The following is an 18,972-nucleotide window of genomic DNA, read 5'->3' on the forward strand; positions in this document are numbered from 1 at the left end:
TTCTGTCATCAAAGCTAATTCTGATTTGGTAGATACTTAATGTCTTGTCAAAGTCTAAGTATTTCCATTTCAGTTGATAGTCAATGTCAGCTGACCGCGACCTTGAAATGTTTAGAGACATAGGTATATGGAAGAATCCAAAGGTTATTCCCAAATCTACAGATCCCCAAATGTATGGTTAGCTAAAGTAATACTATGGACATTGAGAACGAGCGTTCTCGTACAGTTTCTTATAAGCCATCCTGTTCATGACATGTAGGAATGCACACTCAAGTTCTATAAAGGACTTAAGGAGGACCCAGGCCAGAAATAATGGTTAGTAGAAATAAAAATAGAGTGACCGTGAGGAAAACACATGAGTAGGAGGTCAGGGCCAGGATAAGGTAAAATGGGATGGAGGGGAGAGATGGACCCGGTTCCAGAGGGGTGTGCATCAGATCAATCGCGGGACTGGAAGAACACACATTAGAATGTTCATTTAGAGACATTTTTTTCATCTTAAAATGAGAGGCATTACGATTTAGTACTATCTAGCGTGCGCGTGTCACATGCGTCCCTCGGCACTTCCGGAAGGTGTCCTGAGGCACGCTCTGGGCACACGTCCCACACCCAGAGGCTGCAGAGCCTCCTTGCTGGCTGGGTTGCTTCTGGAAGGCTGTGGCATCGTGTGACGCATGTGCATCCAGTCGTATGGATTCTGGTTTCTGTTACCCGTGTTTAAGTATGTCCTCACCGAAGGAGGAGAGTAACTTAAAAATATTCCTGCAAAGAAACTGCTGGGTTGGGCTGTCCCTTCAAGCCAAGAAGAAAATGGCTGAGCTGATGTTTCTCATGCTGCCTGGCCAAGCTCTTTGTCAGCCTCATTAAGCGTAAATATAATGACAGCCCAATCTAGTTAGGGCTGAAAGAAGAGGCTAACACAATTTTGAAATCATTAGAAGGCACTTTGAAATATGGATTTATATTCTTAAGCATTAACAATGAACTTTGGCCTCTGTGTATATTGTGCTTTAAAATATCAGGTAATATAAAACATTTTTAAAAAATCAGGGAATAATATATAGTCAGGTACACGCATATAATTTATAAATAAGGAAATACATAGACATCTACCAGGGAGTTATCCTTGAAATTTTTCCCTAAGGAGATGGTGAGATTGATTACAAAAGTTTTGCAGTCCCTCCTATAGACTAAAAAGGCCCATACCTTCAATTTCAAGTTTGACTCTGAGCTTCCTAGAAGCTTTAAAAAGTGAGAGGGAGATAGAAAAAGAGATGGACAGTTAGGACATAATTTTCATGCTCAGAAATGACAAAGCAGACCTCAAGATAAGTAAAACTTTTTTTCTTTTCCCCTGCAAAAAGCTTTGTTTCCATTTGGTCCACGACTTGGGAGAGGGCTCCAGGGTGGTTAAAAACTGCCTTGTGGGTGCAGGGAGAGGCTGAGGCACAAGCTCAGGTAACCAGAGGGATGTCAGAGGGGCCCCCCCAAAGGCCGCCAGGCTCTGGAGGCTCCTAGTGGCGCTTGAGGGGGAGCCTTTCGAAGAGATACTCGCCCAGCCCAGCCTGGGCAGGTGAGTCAGGCGGTTGGCCATCTTCTTGAGGAGTTTCACCTCCTCATTCAGGAAGCGGCTCTCCGGGAAGTCAGGGAGCCCGGGGTCTGCGCTGGCAGAACCCAGGCATGCAGCCCAAGAGCGCCGGGGCCAGGTTCTTCTCCAGAACCAGGGCGGCTTCCAGCTCCCTGGTTCTGGAGAAGAGCCCCCTCATCTCGGGACGAGGGTTTCCCTTCCTCATCTTGGGACAGCCTCTGCACATCCTGGAAGAGGGCACGGCCGCCGTGCTCGTTTTGCATCTTCAAGAGACACTCGGCGTCCTCGCGCTTCTCCTCAGCCGGCTCAAGGAAGAAGTGGCCCACACCTTCCAGAGCCACATCATCACGGTCGAAATAGAAGCCCAGAGAGAAGTAGGTGTAGGAGGCCCGCAGATACATGTTGACCAGGCAGTTGACAGTGGCGTCCAGCTCCATGGAATAGTTCTGACAAATCTGGGAGCTCGTGGTTGATTGGTGATGAGGAGCTAAGCTCAGAATTGGTTGTTGGCTGGTCCTGGAGGCAGCAGGTGGCCAAGAAGATGGCTCCCAATGTTGTGACTGGAAAAAAGGTTGGACGATGGTGGTTGGCTGGTAGAAGGGGCATCCCTGGGTCTGTTCTGTCCAAACACTGTTGAATCAAGAGACAGATCTACAGGACCGCTGGGCGCACTGCGATAAGTAAAATTTTTTTGAGCTTAAAAAAAAAAAGGGAAGTTTTTTATGGGGTTTTTCCTATGGGGGCTGGGTGATACAGTGGACAATATCATCAGATTTTTTCCTATGGTGAGAGTTTCATTTAACTGCTTCACAAAAGATTTTTACTAAATGTCAACAGCAAAATATCTAAATGCAACTCAAGGGAAGCAATTCTGCAAGGGAGGAGAATGAGATAGCCCGGGTATTTGACTTTTTGGTGGTCTGTCCAAATGCAAGAATCCAATCCAGTGTAAGTATATCTTCCCACGAATGTGACTCCCTCCAGTGGGGTTCTGGGTTGGAGTGGGCTGGCAGTCAGGCTGACCTTGGGTTCACTGTTGAAGGCTAGAGTGTCAGTTACATGTGGGGCTAGTTGGGGAGGGTAAGCATACTTGGGAAATTACATAGATAGGGCTATCTTTTTGAGAAAACAGAGTTCGGGGGAGGGGGGGCCTGACCTGGGTGGAGAACATCCCACCTGTGCCAAGAGGGTGGTACAAAGGGCAAAGCCATGTTTGTTAAACTAGCTCATGAGGCAAAAACACCAACGGGTATGTTTTTCATCTGTTCCCATGATTCTTGCGTCCCTCGTGTGGGCAGCCAGATGGAAATTTTCCCCACCCATGACCTTGATCAGATTTCAGGCAGCGGGGGTTCTTTAATCTTTTAAGATCTCATTGAATGCTTTCCCTCAACTCTGATGTGTGTGTTTCTTAGGCAGTTATGGGCCCGCGAGGAGCAGGAGTCCCAGAACCAGGCTACATAATTCTGAACCCTGGCTCTACCGCATACTCTGAGATCTGGGGCAAATTTAGATCTCTTCTTTGTGCCTCCGGTTTTTTATTTCAAAAACAAATAAACCGGCAAACAAAGGATGAGGAGACCATCTCATAACAATGAGACTTAAATGAGTTAATACCTGTACACCACTTAGGACAGTGCCTGGAACATACTAAGGGCCCAGTAAATGTTAGTGCTTAATATAAGCAAAGCAGACATAAATATAAAGAAACGATGGGTCCTGGAGTCAGGCTGCCTGGAGTCAAACCTTGACTCTTGCACGTACTGGTGTGGTCCCCTTAGCTCCTCCTTTGTGGCACCCTACACTTGGGGTTGCTGTATGGGTTCCACCCACTAGCAAGAGGACAGGGGCCCGCCCATGGGAAGCACTCCCTAAGTGTTACTACCGTGAATGCTGTGCCGATAGTTGGGATCTTTGCAGCGCTAACATTTAACTTTTAGATGCATTTTGCATACAAATAGCTCAGTTTTCACTGTTACCCTGTCACTATAGTCTAAGGGTCTGATGTTTGGCTTAAAATTGAAACCAGGGTCCCTTACTCTTTTGCCTGGCATAGGTACGGGCGATGGATGTCCCCTCTTCTTGGGCTCTGATTTCCTTACATCTGTGCCGGGGTAGTGCATAAACTGTATACACATATCAGTCCATGTTTTTCTTAACAAAACTTGATTCCATAATTTGGTTAACATCTGTGAAGCAGCAAAGTTGTGATTTGTTTTCACTGTGTTCTCCTGAGACTCCCAGTTCTGTTGCAATCCTCAGACCTTTCTGTGGGCCTCCTCCTCCTTCCTCCTCCCTCCTCCCGCCTCCCTCCTCCTCCTACCTTCTTCCTCCTCCTTCCTCCCTCCTCCCTTCTTCCTCCTCCCTCCTCCCTCCTCCCTCCTCCTCCCTCCTTCCTCCTCTTCCCTCCTCCTCCCTCCTCCTGCCTCCCTCCTCCTCCCTCCTTCTTCCTCCTCCCTCCTCCCTCCTCCTCCCTCCTTCTTCCTCCTCCCTCCTCCCTCCTCCCTCCTCCTCCCTCCTCCTCCCTCCTCCTCCCTCCTCCTCCTCCCTCCTCCTCCCTCTTCCCTCCCTCCCTCCTCCTCCCTCCTTTCTCCTCCCTTCTTCCTTCTCCCTCCTCCCTCCCTCCCTCCTCCTCCCTCCTCCCTCCTCCCTCCTCTCTTCCCCTTTCTCCCTTCCCCTCCCTCATTCCTCCCCCTCTCCCTCCCTCACCGGGGAAGGACATTTTCTTTGACGTTGCCCAAACTGTGATGCTCTCGCCTAGCAGACTGAAAACTTGGAACATTGAAGTAATGAGCTACTCCCGTTGGTTATATTTTGGGTGTGTTTTTCCCAGTACAAATGTGAAAGTTGACATAAATTTGGGCAATGTTTTAGGAATCTTTTCTCCTCTTTTCTTACCACTCTACCCACCAGGTTCGTGTGCAACAATCATTTGCCTCAGCTGCTAAACGGAGCTCCCAGGATGGCCTTCTGGTGGAGGGAGGGGGAGCTCCATGTCCTCACAGATGCAGTTAGATGTGCTTGTGCTTGTGGCCCAGTTGAGACATCTGGGACCTCATTAAAGATGAGCGCCTGGTGGCTCAGTAGGTTAAGCATCTGCCTTCGGCTCAGGTCATGATCCCAGGGTCCTGGGATCGAGCCCCTGCTCAGCAGGAAGCCTGCTTCTCCCTCTCCCTCTGTCTGCCGCTCCCCCTGCTTGTGCTCTCTCTCTCTTTCTCATGCTCTCTCTCTTAAATAAATATATATTTTTAAAAAGATGGGGGTTAAAGAGGATGCCAAAGGGCTTTAAAAATTTTTTAATCTCCTACGCTACAAAAAACCTTATGTTCTGTATCAGCACAGGGTTAAAGTAGGACTCATCTTTTGCTGGTGCACACTGATGTGTGCATTGGTTGTTTGAATGTGGAAACCCTTCTGTGCCCATTGGTAGACCGCCCCTGCCCCATACTCCTGTGCAGCCCTCTCGCCCGCCTCACAGCTGCTCTGGGCCCCACCGGAACATGCTGCTTGCCCCCACGCTTCCCAGGGATGCAGAATGTTACACCTGGATTCGACCAGATGGTGAGCTGGATGTTGGAAGAGCCTTATGTGCCGCAGGTGTGGCCCTAGCAAGCCTCAAGCATCCCCCATCTGCCCTCTCAGAGCCTCTTTTCTGTCCCCTGACATCCCTGATCCTTCACAGCCTGTGCTTTTGACTGGTGAGTGCCTCTGCCACTCAGTGATGTGACTGCAGGCAAGTTCCTAGCCCGCCCTTGGCTGCAGGCTGCCCACTGTGGCTGACAGGTACTGTGTGAGGTTAGGGAAGGAAACGACTGGGGCCCTGAGCTTGGCATATGGGGACCTCGAGGAGGTTAGGTCTCCTTCTCCTCCTCCCCTTCTTCCTTTCCTCCCTGTCTCCCCTTCCTCACCATCATTGTCACCATCATTCAGTACCCAGGGACCCAGACCTGCTATTTACCAAGCTGCTGGGGGGGGGGTCAATGTTAATTAAAATGCTAGTAGTGCTCAGCTGTGTTCAGAAAGGGTCAAAGGGCCTTCATCCTTTCTGTTCTGACCTACCTACTTCTTGCTGAGTCTTGAGGAACATTCAAGAGGATGAGAGTGTGTTTCCAATTGTCCAGTGACTTCTGGGAAGCAGCTTCTAGTCATTTCATCCCATAAAGGATAGTTTCCTAAACATCCGTGCTCTTGAACATCTCTTCTGAAGTAGTGAACAAATGAAGAAAGCTCTTTGCTGGGCCTGCTCTCCTTCGAGTGGATGCTTCCTGAGCCCTGCAATAATTTGTTCCGCTGACGAAAGGGCACTCTGTATACACACTGGTAGATGTCTATGAACTTTCTTGGGCTCAGGAGGATTTAATGACTTGCCCAATATCACAGAACCTGCTTTTCAGTGATTGGCCAGGACGGAGTGCAGGTTACTCGGTTCCTGAACCAAGATTCGGGATGAGTGCCCATCTCCAGTCCCCAGCCCCACCTCTGTGCTTGATCACAACTCCACGCCATCCCTGACGGCACCCTGTTTCGTTCTATCACCGAATGCTGACCCTAGTGTCTCCCAGATGCATGAGGTAATTTGTGATAAGAGTAACTGACAGGGTTGAGCCAAAATCTGCTGTCTTTAGACTTAAGTCTGACATAAACCTTGATTCCCAAAGACTAAAAATGTCAAACCATGTAGAAAAGCATTCCGTCAACTCATTCACTCATTTATTCATTCATACACAGATCTATGGAGACTCTTCTATGTATCAGCATTGTGCTTGGTACCAGGGAAAAAGCATACAGCAAGGTCCCAGACATAGGCTTGTAAACATTAAATTACAGCTCCAGGCAGCCTTTGCTTAAAGTACTGAGCCAAGCACTGAGACTGTAAGAGCTTAGAGGAGGATGCACCCATGGGCTGGAAGAGTTGAGAAGCCTTCGTGGAGGGAGTGGGTCTTAGAGCCAGGATCTGGGCTGAGTCGAAGCTCAAGGGGGTGGAATGAACCTGGAAGGTGTTAAAACTCAACGGTACAAGACGCCACAAACCATAGGTGTTGAGGAGGTGTGGCCGCTGCCTTTAGTCACCCGCGTGTGTCTGGGGAAATGGAAACTGGGGGCAGGTGAACTCTAGGGAGTCATCAAGACATCACAGTCATTTACAAACTGGGGCAGCAGATGACGTGGGGACTATGGCAGAAAGGGTGAGGACAAGGAGAGGGAGTGGAGTTTGATTCTGTGCCACCATGGAAACATTAAGTTTCATATTATTTTATCAAGAACAGATGTTTGTGTGAGTCAAATTGGTTCAAATGCACAAAACACCAAATCTTAGATGTATTAAACTCTTTGGGAAAGCCTTGGGGAAACTGTAAATTTTACAATCTATTGATTTCTGTGCTGCATTGGTGTGGTAATCTTACTGAAGAAATGTGTAATATGAAGTCTTTTTTCCTCTCATAAAACTGAAGGATGAAGCGTATGAGGGAAGACAACATAGGGAATATTTTTGTAGAACAAGTAGTAAATTCAAGTTATCCTACTGCACAGCTGGATATGTTCATTGGCCTGACTCCAAAAAGTTATAAAGGGAATATGAGCAAATGCAGCTTTTGTTCCTCAGAGTTCATCAAAATCCAAATCTTTTACAATTCTTTTTATGTTGGTCCTAAAATGTTACTTGACTAAAATAATCTTCCCCTCGATAGCAAAGACTGTCTCACAAACTACAGATTAATTGGTCAACTTGACATTCCAGGTTCCCAATAGCTAATGCTGTCCCCCCTCCTTTTTCTAGAACATGGATCTTGTGGGTGATTTATGGGTGGGAATGATTTAAGGCTCAATTACCCTCCTTTTAACAACTCCTATAGTGCCTCTTACTTTGAATTGTATAGCATTTCTCATTTGGTTCCCTGTGCTCCAAAAAATTTTCCTCTCCATTTTAATATGCTCACTTCTTCCTTGACTTTAAGACTCACCTTGAAAGAAAAATGAACATTTATTGATGCTTCATATATACCAGACACTGCACCAGCTATTAACATCGCTTATCTATGTAAAATCAACAGCTCTTTGAACAAGGTATTATTTTTGCCTCCTCCCTGAACTTTTCATTTCATAACAAAGAAACCAAGGCTCAGAGAAGTTAAGAAACTTGCCCATTGCCCCATGTCATGATAAATGTGAATCAGGGTGACCGAAGAGCCCTCTATCATGTCCACTCTTCTGAGAAAAGCCCCCAATATCCAGGGATGGGAGTAAGCACCTCGCTCTTGTCAGAGCAACTGAATCATTCCTTGGGCATTTTGCAACTGGAAGTGGGGAGAGGGGGCTAATCTCTCCCTAATGGTTAAGCTGGGGTTGAGGGAGAGTTCAGGGTTTCCCGACAGGGACAACGCCCGTGTGGGAGAAATCATGTTGCCTCAGAGGGAGATGTAGAGGAAAGAGCATGCTGGGGGTTGTGAGTCCCTGGTCCTAGCTGTGTCTGATGTCTAGTGGCATTCCTGTTCTTCCCTGATGGAGACGTGGGCCTTCAAATAAGTTTGCCTTTTTGCTCAAGCTGGCTGGGGTCTCTGTCATTTACAATCAAGAGTTCTACTTTTCTTAGTGAGGTAGACAGAGATTCTAGAACACCTGCCTTTTCTGTCTGCCATATGACATGGTCAGAAGTTGTCCTTATCAGGTCTTCCAAGGCTTAGTCTGTGGATAACCTATAAGTGATTTCATCTGGTCACTCCTACTCCGTGGCCTTCTTTGGGAAATAAGGAAGAAAGGCAAGAGTTTGACAAGGCAAAACTAAATTCTCTGCTATGACCCGAACAAGTGCTACGTTCTGTTCCCATGTAAGTTACCTCAGCACAGAGACCAGGACTTCTGAATTATTATATATGGTAATAGAATATTTTAACTGTAAACACGTTGAATAATGTGACTTTGAGACTGAATCTAAATGAAGTCTTACAAGAGCATCTGGAATTAAACTCTCTTTGTTAGCAAACAGGTAAGTAAACAAATGTCCAAGCTCATAGAATATGCAAAAGACTACATTTGCTTGAGAAACAGAAAAAAAACAGTCATTGGAAAAGAGGTAAACAACAAGAGTGCAAGGGAGAACGTATGAAAACCTAGTGCCTTGCCATGAACATGGATCTGCCTGTACAGCTTCCCGAGAAGCCAGGAACAGAATATGTAAGGTGGGGGGTCACACCTGCAGGAGCTCTCAGTCTTTTTGGACTATGAGGGTGGCTGAGAAACATGGATTCAACAGACAGGCTCAGTGTTCAGAAGGTGGGGATGGAGAGACCTGGTGAGGCTGGACCTTCTCAGTCACCTCCCTTAACCTCCCTCGGCCCTGGGCTCCTCCTGGGGAATATGGAACTAGTCATAGAGCTCCCTTCCAGCTCCAAAATGCAATCATTCTGTGAGCAGCAGTGGAAAGGAAGAAAAGCATAAGCAGCTCTCTAATGGAATCCCAGTAGACATCTGCTTAGATAATGTGTATCTGCCAGAAGAGGCAGGGGAGACTCGATTAGCATTGCCACAGCTCTGTTCAGTCGAGGCTGATGGCGGAAATGCACGAATGGGAGCCAGAGAGACAGTGTGACTCCTATTATTTTCCATGACTGAGTTGTCTTTGTCATCTGCTTTTAATTAAAAAGAAAAAAAAAATTTCTCCCCTTCCCACCCCTGGCGCTTTGTAAGGAGTAAAATCAAATCTAAAAATAACAGGAGGGAACAGGCTTAACTGAAAGGCAGGGAAACCCTGGAAATGAGAAGTGGAACACGGCAGGGTTTCGGCTGGAGCATCTGCACGGGAATTGCCTGAGTTGGGATGGAGGGTGCAATACATGAGATCATCCCTGTGACCATGGGGCTACATTTCCGATTTCGGCTTCAGGCTCTCAGTCCAAAATGGCTGATCCCTTCTATGGTAGAGGAGAGAGAGAATGCAGAAATATGAGCATTCTCTTATGAAGAGGCGAGAAAGTAGCATCTCTAACTAAAGTCCTGAGGCGATCCTTGGTCTGCTTTTTAGAAAAAAACAAGCTGTGAATTGAATTCTTTGAGTGGACTGGAGAGGAGCCAGGAGGTGAGATAAACCAGGAGAGGAGCCTGAGTGAGCTAGCTGGTGACTGGACATGAGCTTCCTGGGAGGAGGATTCTGGAAGCACGTCTTGGCTGCACAAGGATCGCCAGTGGTTATCTTCCCTGAATGCCCAGGAATGTGACTGGGAAGATCAACAGAAGTGTGCAGATGTGGGCCAGAAGAAAGGGTGTTTCAGGAGGTGGAAGTCACCTGCTGGAGGAGTTCTGGGTCTGTGCAGCTAAATTTATGTGTCCTTCCCAGGGTCGGAAATTAGGGCTTGCTGGAGAATGGGCTGAACGTTTATAAGGGAAGAAGAGCTGGTCCAGATGGCTCAGAACATGGCAGCTCAAGTCATTAGATCCATCAGGATGCTGTAGAAGCAAGTGATGCCAAAGCTCAGTGGTTTAACACAGCAAGGACCTTCACTTCTGGCTCTTGTTACATGTCCCCCTCAAGTTGGCAGGGGGCTCTGCTCCACACACTGAAAGCCCATGATAACGGAGGCCCCCCACCATGTAGCTGCGCCATCTGGAATACGCTGCTTTCTCCTTACCCTGGAAGATACCAGAAATGACACTCCCTTCTTCTCATAGTCCATTGATCAGACAGTCCCGTGGCCATGCCCAACTGCAAGGGGGCTGAGACCTGAGAGGTGTTCTGGGCACTACAGTCAAAGAAAGAGTAGTGAGGCTTCACAAAGCATGCAGCTTTGGTCGCTGAGTGATGCTGGAGGTGTGATGTCTTAAGGGACTGTTTAACATCATCTCTGACAATACAGAAGAGATGGGGCGATGGGTAAGCGGTAGGAATGTGCACTTACAAAGAAGTAGAGTATTCCCAGATGGTCACTGACAGGCATCAGACTGGTCGTTTGGCAGGTGGCATAAACTGGTTGTGTGTTTGTGTGTTATAAGGGCAGGAATCCAGGCTAGAATAATTCCTACGGTATTGTTTTGTTGGATACTCCTGGAAACTCACATAGGTAATTTGTAATGCATTAAAGTGTTTGTATTTTGTGTGTGTGTAAATGCTTGTTCAGAGTATGAAGAGTAACAGAGGCCTATTTTTATGAAGAACACATAGTTGAAGTCATTTTGGGTTAATATTGAGTTCATATTCACATGATATGGCACTCTCTGCCCTCTCACTTCTGCTCCCCCCCAAAATAAAGAAGTAGAGGAGAAACTTAAATATAAGAGCAGAGAAGAAATCTTCAACTAAATAACTCTTCAAAGAAATCAATTACTCTGTGTATAATCGAAATCCTACGAGAGTGCCTAGTAATACAAAGTGTGGAAGTTCATCTAATTTACGGTTGTGCGTTTCTAGCTAGAGTCTGCCGATTTTCCAAATGCTATAGTAATTTCAATGTAGGTTGCATTAACCTTGGATGAAAAAATAAAGCAGTGATTGAGACATTCTACCTTTTGGTTGTTTTGGTTGTTTGGTGGATTATTAAGCAAATATTCTATGTATCTCATCATACTATTTTAATGGTAATGCATTGACGGTACCTGGTGAATTTAGTGTCAGTGAATCTGTATTTTTTAAGGTAACCATTTAGCAAGTATTTGTTGGTTTGTTTGGCTGAATGAACCAATTTATTATTTTTTTTCTACTAAGGAAAGTCCTCTGTAACATTCAGTTAAAGCTGATAATGAACATGATCACTTCTTATTTTGTCATACAACTTTATAAACTTTAGCTACAATAATCCTTTCCTCACATATTTATTGAGTATATCCTTTATGCCAGCCTTACACACAACTTATTCTTAATTTAAAAAAAGAGGATATAGAAGGTGCCTGGGTGGCTCAGTCGATTAAGCATCTGCCTTTGGCCCAGATCATGATCCCACGGTCCTGAGATTGAGCCCCACATCACGCTCCCTGCTCAGTGGGGAGTCTGCTTCACCCTCTCCCTTTGTCCCTAACCCCTGTTCATGTCCCTAACCCCCCCTTCTTTCTCTCTCTCTGTCAAATAAACAAAATATTATAAAAAAAGGTATAGAAGCCTTTAAAAAGTGGATGTGAAGTAAGGAAAGAAAGACTTTGAGAAACAATACAAGCATTTCAAAGTTTCCAAGCAACTTTAAACATTCATCATGAGGGACTCCATCATGGTCGAAAGGGTGTCAAGTTGCTGCTTTCCTAACGGAGCCCGAGTATTCACTGTGAGGCTGATGCCCATGAGGGGATGCTCTCTTTCTTCTCACAGCCGTGCCTCACGGAGCATCTTTCCTTTGCCACTGGAGTGCAGGTTGGCTCTAAGATGACCCTCAGTCAAACATTCTAAGAAACACGAAAGATCGTCAAAGGGTTGCTGGGCTGGAAAGTAGAGGTCACCAACATTGATATATTTTAAGGTTGTTATAAAAAATAAGATATAAAATATAATGGGAAAGTTCTCGACCCTTCTCACATCGTGGCACTGACAAAACACACAGAATTTGAGCAGCCCAGCTGGAGAAGATGCTGTGTAGTATGGCCACTCTAGATCGTGCTCTGGAGGCAGAAGCTATGCTAAAATCTTACGGGTCAAAATAATAATTAGGAATTCAGGATGTTTCCAGAGAAAGCTACATAATTCCTGTCAAATATATTTTCCATTTTAAGTATAAGAAGCAGGTTCAAAAGTTCTTTTTCTACAAGATCTAGTGGCCCCCTGCCATTTCTTGGCCTACCTGTAGCACACTCCCAGCCTGCAGTGAGCTCTGTCAACCAGGCACTGAAGGCTCTGTTGTGATGGGAGTCAGGAGCGTGGGAGTCTTTATTTCCGCTCTGCCCCTAACCAGCTGTGTAACTCCAGCTAATCTGTTGACTCTTTTTTATCTCCTCTAAAATCATTAAACTGATGATTTTTAAGGATCCCAGTGCTGAAACTGCATGATAGCCAAATGTTCTTCAGAAGGCTGTGTATAAAGTCACTGAATTTTTTTCTAAGAGGACAGCCAGATGTGACATGTCAGGTGGTCTTGGCATATTCCTTGTTGATTTTCATGAAGGTTTAATAAAGAGATCTCCAGCTGTCAAGAATACTCAATGGGGAAGGGATAGTCTCTTCAGTTTTCCTAATGTTGGAAAAACTGGGTATCTGCATGCAAAAGAATGAAATTTGAACCCCTCTTGGCGCCACTCACAGAAATTAACTCAAAGTGAATTAAGGACTTACCATAAGAATGGAAAATGTAAAACTTCTAGAAGGACCATAAGGGAAAAGATCGTTGACATCAGTCTTGGCAAAGATTTTTTTGGATATGACACCGAAAGCAAAAGCACAAAAGAAAAAATCAACAAGTGGGACAACATCAAACTGAAAACCTTCTGCACAGCAAAAGAAATAATCAAAAAGATGGAAAGGCAACCTCTGGAATGGGATAAAACATTTGCAAACCTTATATCTGCTAAGGGCTTAATATCCAAGATATATAAGGAACTCCTACAACGGAATAGCAAAAAAAAAAACAAACAACAACAACCAAAAAACCAAAACCAAAAACAAAAGTCAATCAATTAGAAATGAGCAGAGGACTTGAATAGACATTTCTCCACAGAAGATATCCAGGTGGCCAACAGATCCATGAAAAGGTGCTCAACATCACTCATTATCGGGGCAATGCAAATCGAAACCACAATGAGATGTCACCTTACACTTGTTAGAATGGCCATTATAAATGAAAAACAGGAGCTGACAATTGTTGGTGAGGATGTGGAGGACAGGGAACCCTTATGCTCTGTTGTTGGGAATGCAAACTGGTGCAGCTGCTGTGGGAAACAGTATGGAGTTTCTTCAAAAAATGAAAAATAGGACTACCTGTGATCGAGGAATTGCACTTCCGGGTATACATCTAAAGGAGATGAAATCACTATCTTGAAGAGATATCTGCACCCCCTGTTCACTGAGCATTATTCACAATAGCAAAGACACGAAACATCCTGAGTGTCCACTGATGGTCAATTGATAAAGTGTAGCCTATGTATACCAAGGAATATTATCTAGCCATAGGAAAGAAGGAAATCCTGCCATTTGTGACAACATGGGTGGAACTTGAGGCTAAGTGATATAAATTGGACAGAGAAAGAAAGACAAATATCATACGACCTCATTTATACGTGGAATCTAAAAACACCGAACTATAGAAAGGGTAGAATGGTGGTTGCCAGGGGCCGGGGGTGGGGGAAATGGGGAAATGTTGGTCAAAGGATACAAACTTTCAGTTATAAGATGACTAAATTCTAGGGATGCATAATGTATAGCATGGTGACAATACCATATTGCATACTTGAAAGTTGCTATGAGAGTAGAGCTTTACTGTTCTTACCGTAATATCAATAACAACAAAATGGTAACCATGTGAGGTGAAGGATGTGTTAACTAAGCTTATTGTGGTAAACATTTCACAATGGATACGTCCATCAAATTATTACATTGTGCACCTTAAACTTATACAGTGTTATAGGTCAATTCCATCTCAATAAAACCGGAAGAAAAAGAGAGGTTTCCATTTGCCAGTCAAGCCTAGCCACATTGTGCCTTAGACAGGTCTTCTCTTGGCCCCATCCGTGCCCCTGGAGGCAGAGGAAGGCGCTTCTCAGTGATGACTGAAGAAGCCGAGCACCAAGTGGCATGAACGAAAGGTTCCTTCTGAGAGAATCAAGATGGGGGCCCGGGGAGTGCCAGGAAGCATGACTGATAGTGCTAACCAGAGCTCGTGGTTAAGCCTAGCCCTCAGTTTCCATCGCCATGAGCTGGATCCTCACTCTTTGTTCTCAGGGCAATGTACTAGCCCAGATGCATTTGGTGCCAGCTCACTGCTGACATTTGGCAAGGACTTGGTAATTTGATATTTTCGTTTATCCTTTTAAGTGGGGGTAGAGGGAACACCTAACTACTTTTTCCAACTAAAACTAAAAACCACTCGCTCCCAGAACACATGAAGTGAAAACATGACACATGTTTTTCCTTGAGCGCTTTGCACCGTGCGTTATTGCTCCAGATTCTTTTGTTTGGCCTGCTCTGCCTGCGGTTTCCCCATTGCAGATGATGGCAGCTCCATCTTTCCAGTTACTCAGGCCAAAACCCCTGTAGTCCTCCCACAGGAAATCCTCTTGGCTCTATCTTCACTCAATATCCAGAATCTAGCCTCTTCTCATCACTGCCACCATGCCACCCGGCTCCAGGTCCCCATCTTCCCTCGGCTGGACTCTCTCGGCAACCTCCTAACTGCTCTCCCTGCCCCTGCCGCTCCTTAGCATAGCAGCAGAGTGATCCTGTTACAACATAAGTCAGACCACACCACACCTCTGCTTGTGAGGTGCCCACTCACGGTAAAAGCGAAAATTCTGTGTTCTGTAAGGCTTTATAGGATCCGCTTCGTTGCTGAGTCTCTGACCAGCGGTCCTTCTCCTCTTGTTTATTCCTCTCCAGCCATAGGTGGCTCCTTGTTTCTCAAACAAGCCAAGCACACTCTTGCCCCAGGGCCCTTGCACGGGCTGTTGATTCTGTCTGCAACTGTCTAGCTTGAGCCCTCACCTTCTTTGGGTCTTGACTTAATGTCACATTCTCAGGGAGGTCTTCCTGGGCTCCACTATCTAAATGTGCAAACTACCACTGATATCGTCTATACCTCTTTCTGCTTTATCTTCCTCCATAGCACTTACACCGTCTAGCATCTAGTATATTTTCACTTCATTGATTTATTCTTTTTCCTCATTAGAATGAAAGCTTCTTGGAAGCAGTGATTTTTGCCTGTTTTGTTTGCTGTGGCTTTCCCAGCAGCTAGGAGAGTGCCTGGCACAGAGTGGCCACTCAGTAATGACTGGATTGTGGAGGGTGGATGGCGAACACTGCCCCCTAGGCCATAGAATATGTGACAGGAACACTCTCCTGCACAAGGCTATGCATTCAGCTCTGCTTTCTGCTCCTTTTCAGGGAACACTGCGGAATCGTCCCCTTCCACTTTTCTCTGGACGTTGATACCCAGACCATGCCCAGAATTCCTGACCCAGGCTCCAACACTTCTCTTTCTCCAGGGATCTATGTCTTGATGAGAATCACAGTAATGAGACAGTAGTAGACCCTTGACTTTGGGCTCAAACTGTAGCTTTGGGGCTGGCTATTTTGCCTTCTGGTGCAGTGCTGCTCACCCTCAAGGGTGCACGTGAATCCCCTGGGGGTCCGCTTAACGTGCAGATTCGGACTCAGTACATCCGGGGGGCCAGTCTGCTCCCAGGTACTCCTGCTGCTGAATTGGGGCCACATGATAAATAGCAAGGTTCTGGTCTATGCCTTCTCCACAGGCAAGCATTACAACGGGTCCCCATGAATATTGCACTGGAGCCCCGAACAGCACTGAAAGAGACCAGAGCTCGGGGGCTGGGTCTTGTTAAAGAAAGGCCTCTGGGGCTTCCTGACTTTATAAGCAGCCCCTGTTCTGGGAAGGTCCAGTCTTTATTAGGGCAGCACCCATTGCTACCCCTTCTCCCAGGCCTTCAGGGTCCTGGGCTCCTTCTGGGAGGCCTCATGCTTCCCCACCATCACCCCACTTCCACTTTTTCACACAAACCAAGCTTGGCTTTTCAGAGAAAATATAGACTGTTAGTTTCCTGAGCACCCCTGCCCTAACCCCACCCCCCAAGTTCTTTAACCTCGCTCACATTCCCTCCAAGCTCAGAGGAAGAGACCTCTCCTTCAGCGCCCCCCCCATTCCCGCCCCACCTGGTGTCTTGCTCCGATGGAGACAGTGGAGCAGGTGGCTTGGGGTTGGGGGTGGGGGGCTCGTTCATGACAGCCAGGATCTTTCTGGCTGGATGATCTCACCCAGGTTACTCACCGACTCTAAGCCTCATCTTGCTTATCAGTAAAATGGGGATGATGACAGTGTTTACCTCATGGAGTTGCGGGGTAAAAGGATTAAAACAGGGAAAACATTTAGAATGAGGAATCAGTTAAAAGTTCTCCTTTTGTTCAATGCTGTCTTGCCTCATATCTTCAGTGTTGGCTGGGAAGAACAACAAGGACTGTGTATTGTCCCTTTACCTGGAAGGTTCAGAGAGAAAGCTTAATGTTCTTTTTCTTGAGAGCGGAGAGAATTCTTCACAAGAAGGTTCTTCAGTCTTTTGTTGGGAGGTGTCTTCACAGTCACTAGTGGGAGGTGGTCAAGGGTGTCTGCTCCCATCCATCCTGTCTTTTAAACCAAGTTGACCCATCGGGGCCACACGGGCTCCTCAGCTCCGTCCACAGCAGCAGTTCGGGACCTTCTCTCCTTTCCTGAAACCTTGCTTTTGGCTTCCTCCCCAGTCTCCGGGTCTTCTTGCCCTTCTTGCCTTTGATTCTCAATGCTGCCTCCCACTACTGCCTTAACCCTGATGACAGACTCTGGCTTTTGTAGCTTTGACCCTTGGTGCCCAAAGGATACTTCCTTCCTCATCTTCTGACTTGTTCTACCTTTGATCCCTCTGGGTTCCCTTGCCCACCGAGCCTCAGCCTGCACTGCCCTCACGGCAAGGCGGGGTGGGGGGACTGGCCAGCCCGGCCCCGCGCCCTTGGGGAGAGCTGGAGAGCGGTGTGTGATAACAAAAATGATGGGGCTCTATGTGTGCTGAACACTTAATATTGTCTTGGGTGGCGTAAGCAGATTGTGTCATTTTATTTTAGCTGCAAATCTGCAAAGTTTTATCCTCATTTTGGGGGTGAGGAAGGTGAGGCTCGGTGAGGTTAAACTCCAAGCTGCAGAATATGTTGCTCCAACATGTGCTGATTTGGTGTAAGGATTAGTTTGAGCTGAAGGCAATTGAGAATCAACAGATGCGGGAAGAGGTTCTCTGGCCTCCCTTTATCTGCCTAAAAGTGGGGCATAAATTTCCCTTTTTGGAGGTACCCTCTCCTCCCACCAGGAAGGGAAGAGCAGGATGGGGAGCTGACACTGGGTTAAGCTCGCATAAACAGACCTCAGGAAAAGCTTGTCTTCCACTAGTCCCCCTATATCTTTTCTGGTTCCTTCCCCATGATTTACCCCCCTCTGAAGCTCAAACCCCTTTGCCTTCCTTAAAATGGTACATGAGCCTCTGGGTCTAACTGCTCTTTTGAGTTTCAGTTCTTTTCTCCTATGCAGGTAAATACTAACAAAAGTCATGTGCCTCTTCTCCCTTTAATCTGTCCTTTGTTAGTTCAATTCAGGGGTCCCTAGGTACTAAAATTAAGAGGGTCCCCGACATGGTAAAAATAACGTGGTTCATGGGTCCCGGGAAAACATGTCCTTCTTTGGCCCTGTCCGTCCCCTGTCCCTGCCTTAACCCAGACCCCCTCAGCTGGCTCGGCTATTAACGCAGGAGCTTCCCGGAGGCTCAGCGTCCTCAGGCTCCTTTTCCTTAACCCACCCTCCACGCTGCTTCCAGGGAGCTTTCTGTAAGGCAGGTCTGAGCATGCCTAATTCTTTTTTTTTTTTTAAGATTTTATTTATTTATTTGAGAGAGAGAATGAGAGACAGAGAGCATGAGAGGGAAGAGGGTGAGAAGGAGAAGCAGACTCTCTGCTGAGCAGGGAGCCCGATGTGGGACTCGATCCCGGGACTCCAGGATCATGACCCGAGCCGAAGGCAGTCGCTTAACCAACTGAGCCACCCAGGCGCCCGAGTGTGCCTAATTCTTGTGCGTAGCCCTTCAGTGGCTCTTCCCACCAAGAGAAGTGCCCATACCCGTCCACTCTCCAGACTTCCTCTCTCGGAACATTCTGGGCTCCTTTGGCATTTGCTTTCTCCCCGGCCCAGATTTTCTTCCCTCAAACGTGGCCATCTGCACAGATGATCTATTGAACTCACCTTTCCAAGCTCATCTTGAACAGCACCTCCTCTGTTAGGCATCTCCCAGGGTGGTTAGTCACTTCCTCCCCTGCTCCTTGCCCGCTCCTCTCCCAGAACCCTTGCGACATTGCGTTCTCATGCTCTGTTTCCACGCCGGGCTCCCCTCTGCACCCCAAGCCTGTGTACTCCTTGAGGACAAGGACTGCAATGTACTCCCTGGACGCCCAGCCCAGACGGTGGCAAGGGGCGGAGGGACATTTCGGAAAGGAGAGGCTGACGACTGGCCTTAGTGATTAAACAAATGGCTCTTTTACATCCCATTTACACTAGCTTATTTTGTTAGAATTATAATATTTTAGAACTGGAAAGCATCTTAAAGCGTATCTCCCCCAATCCTATCCAGCTGATGGCCAAGGAGAGGATGGTGGGCAGGGGTGGAGTCGCTGGCCTCTGGTGAAGGCTGGCCTCCCGCCCCCCTGGGTCAGAGTCCTGTGTGTCGGTTGGTTGTGGTGC

At 46.8% G+C, this 18,972-nt stretch overlaps 1 pseudogene; it reads right to left on the minus strand.

Moving 5' to 3' along the window:
• Positions 1-1,514: 1,514 nt before the first annotated feature.
• Positions 1,515-18,587, minus strand: LOC114225027 (ferritin light chain pseudogene; annotated as a pseudogene).
• Between the last annotated feature and the right edge of the window lie 385 nt (positions 18,588-18,972).

This window comes from Eumetopias jubatus, unplaced genomic scaffold (genome assembly GCF_037043125.1).
Source record: "Eumetopias jubatus isolate StellerSeaLion01/CBP00866 unplaced genomic scaffold, mEumJub1_p1.0 scaffold_3, whole genome shotgun sequence".
NCBI classification, from domain to species: domain Eukaryota; kingdom Metazoa; phylum Chordata; class Mammalia; order Carnivora; family Otariidae; genus Eumetopias; species Eumetopias jubatus.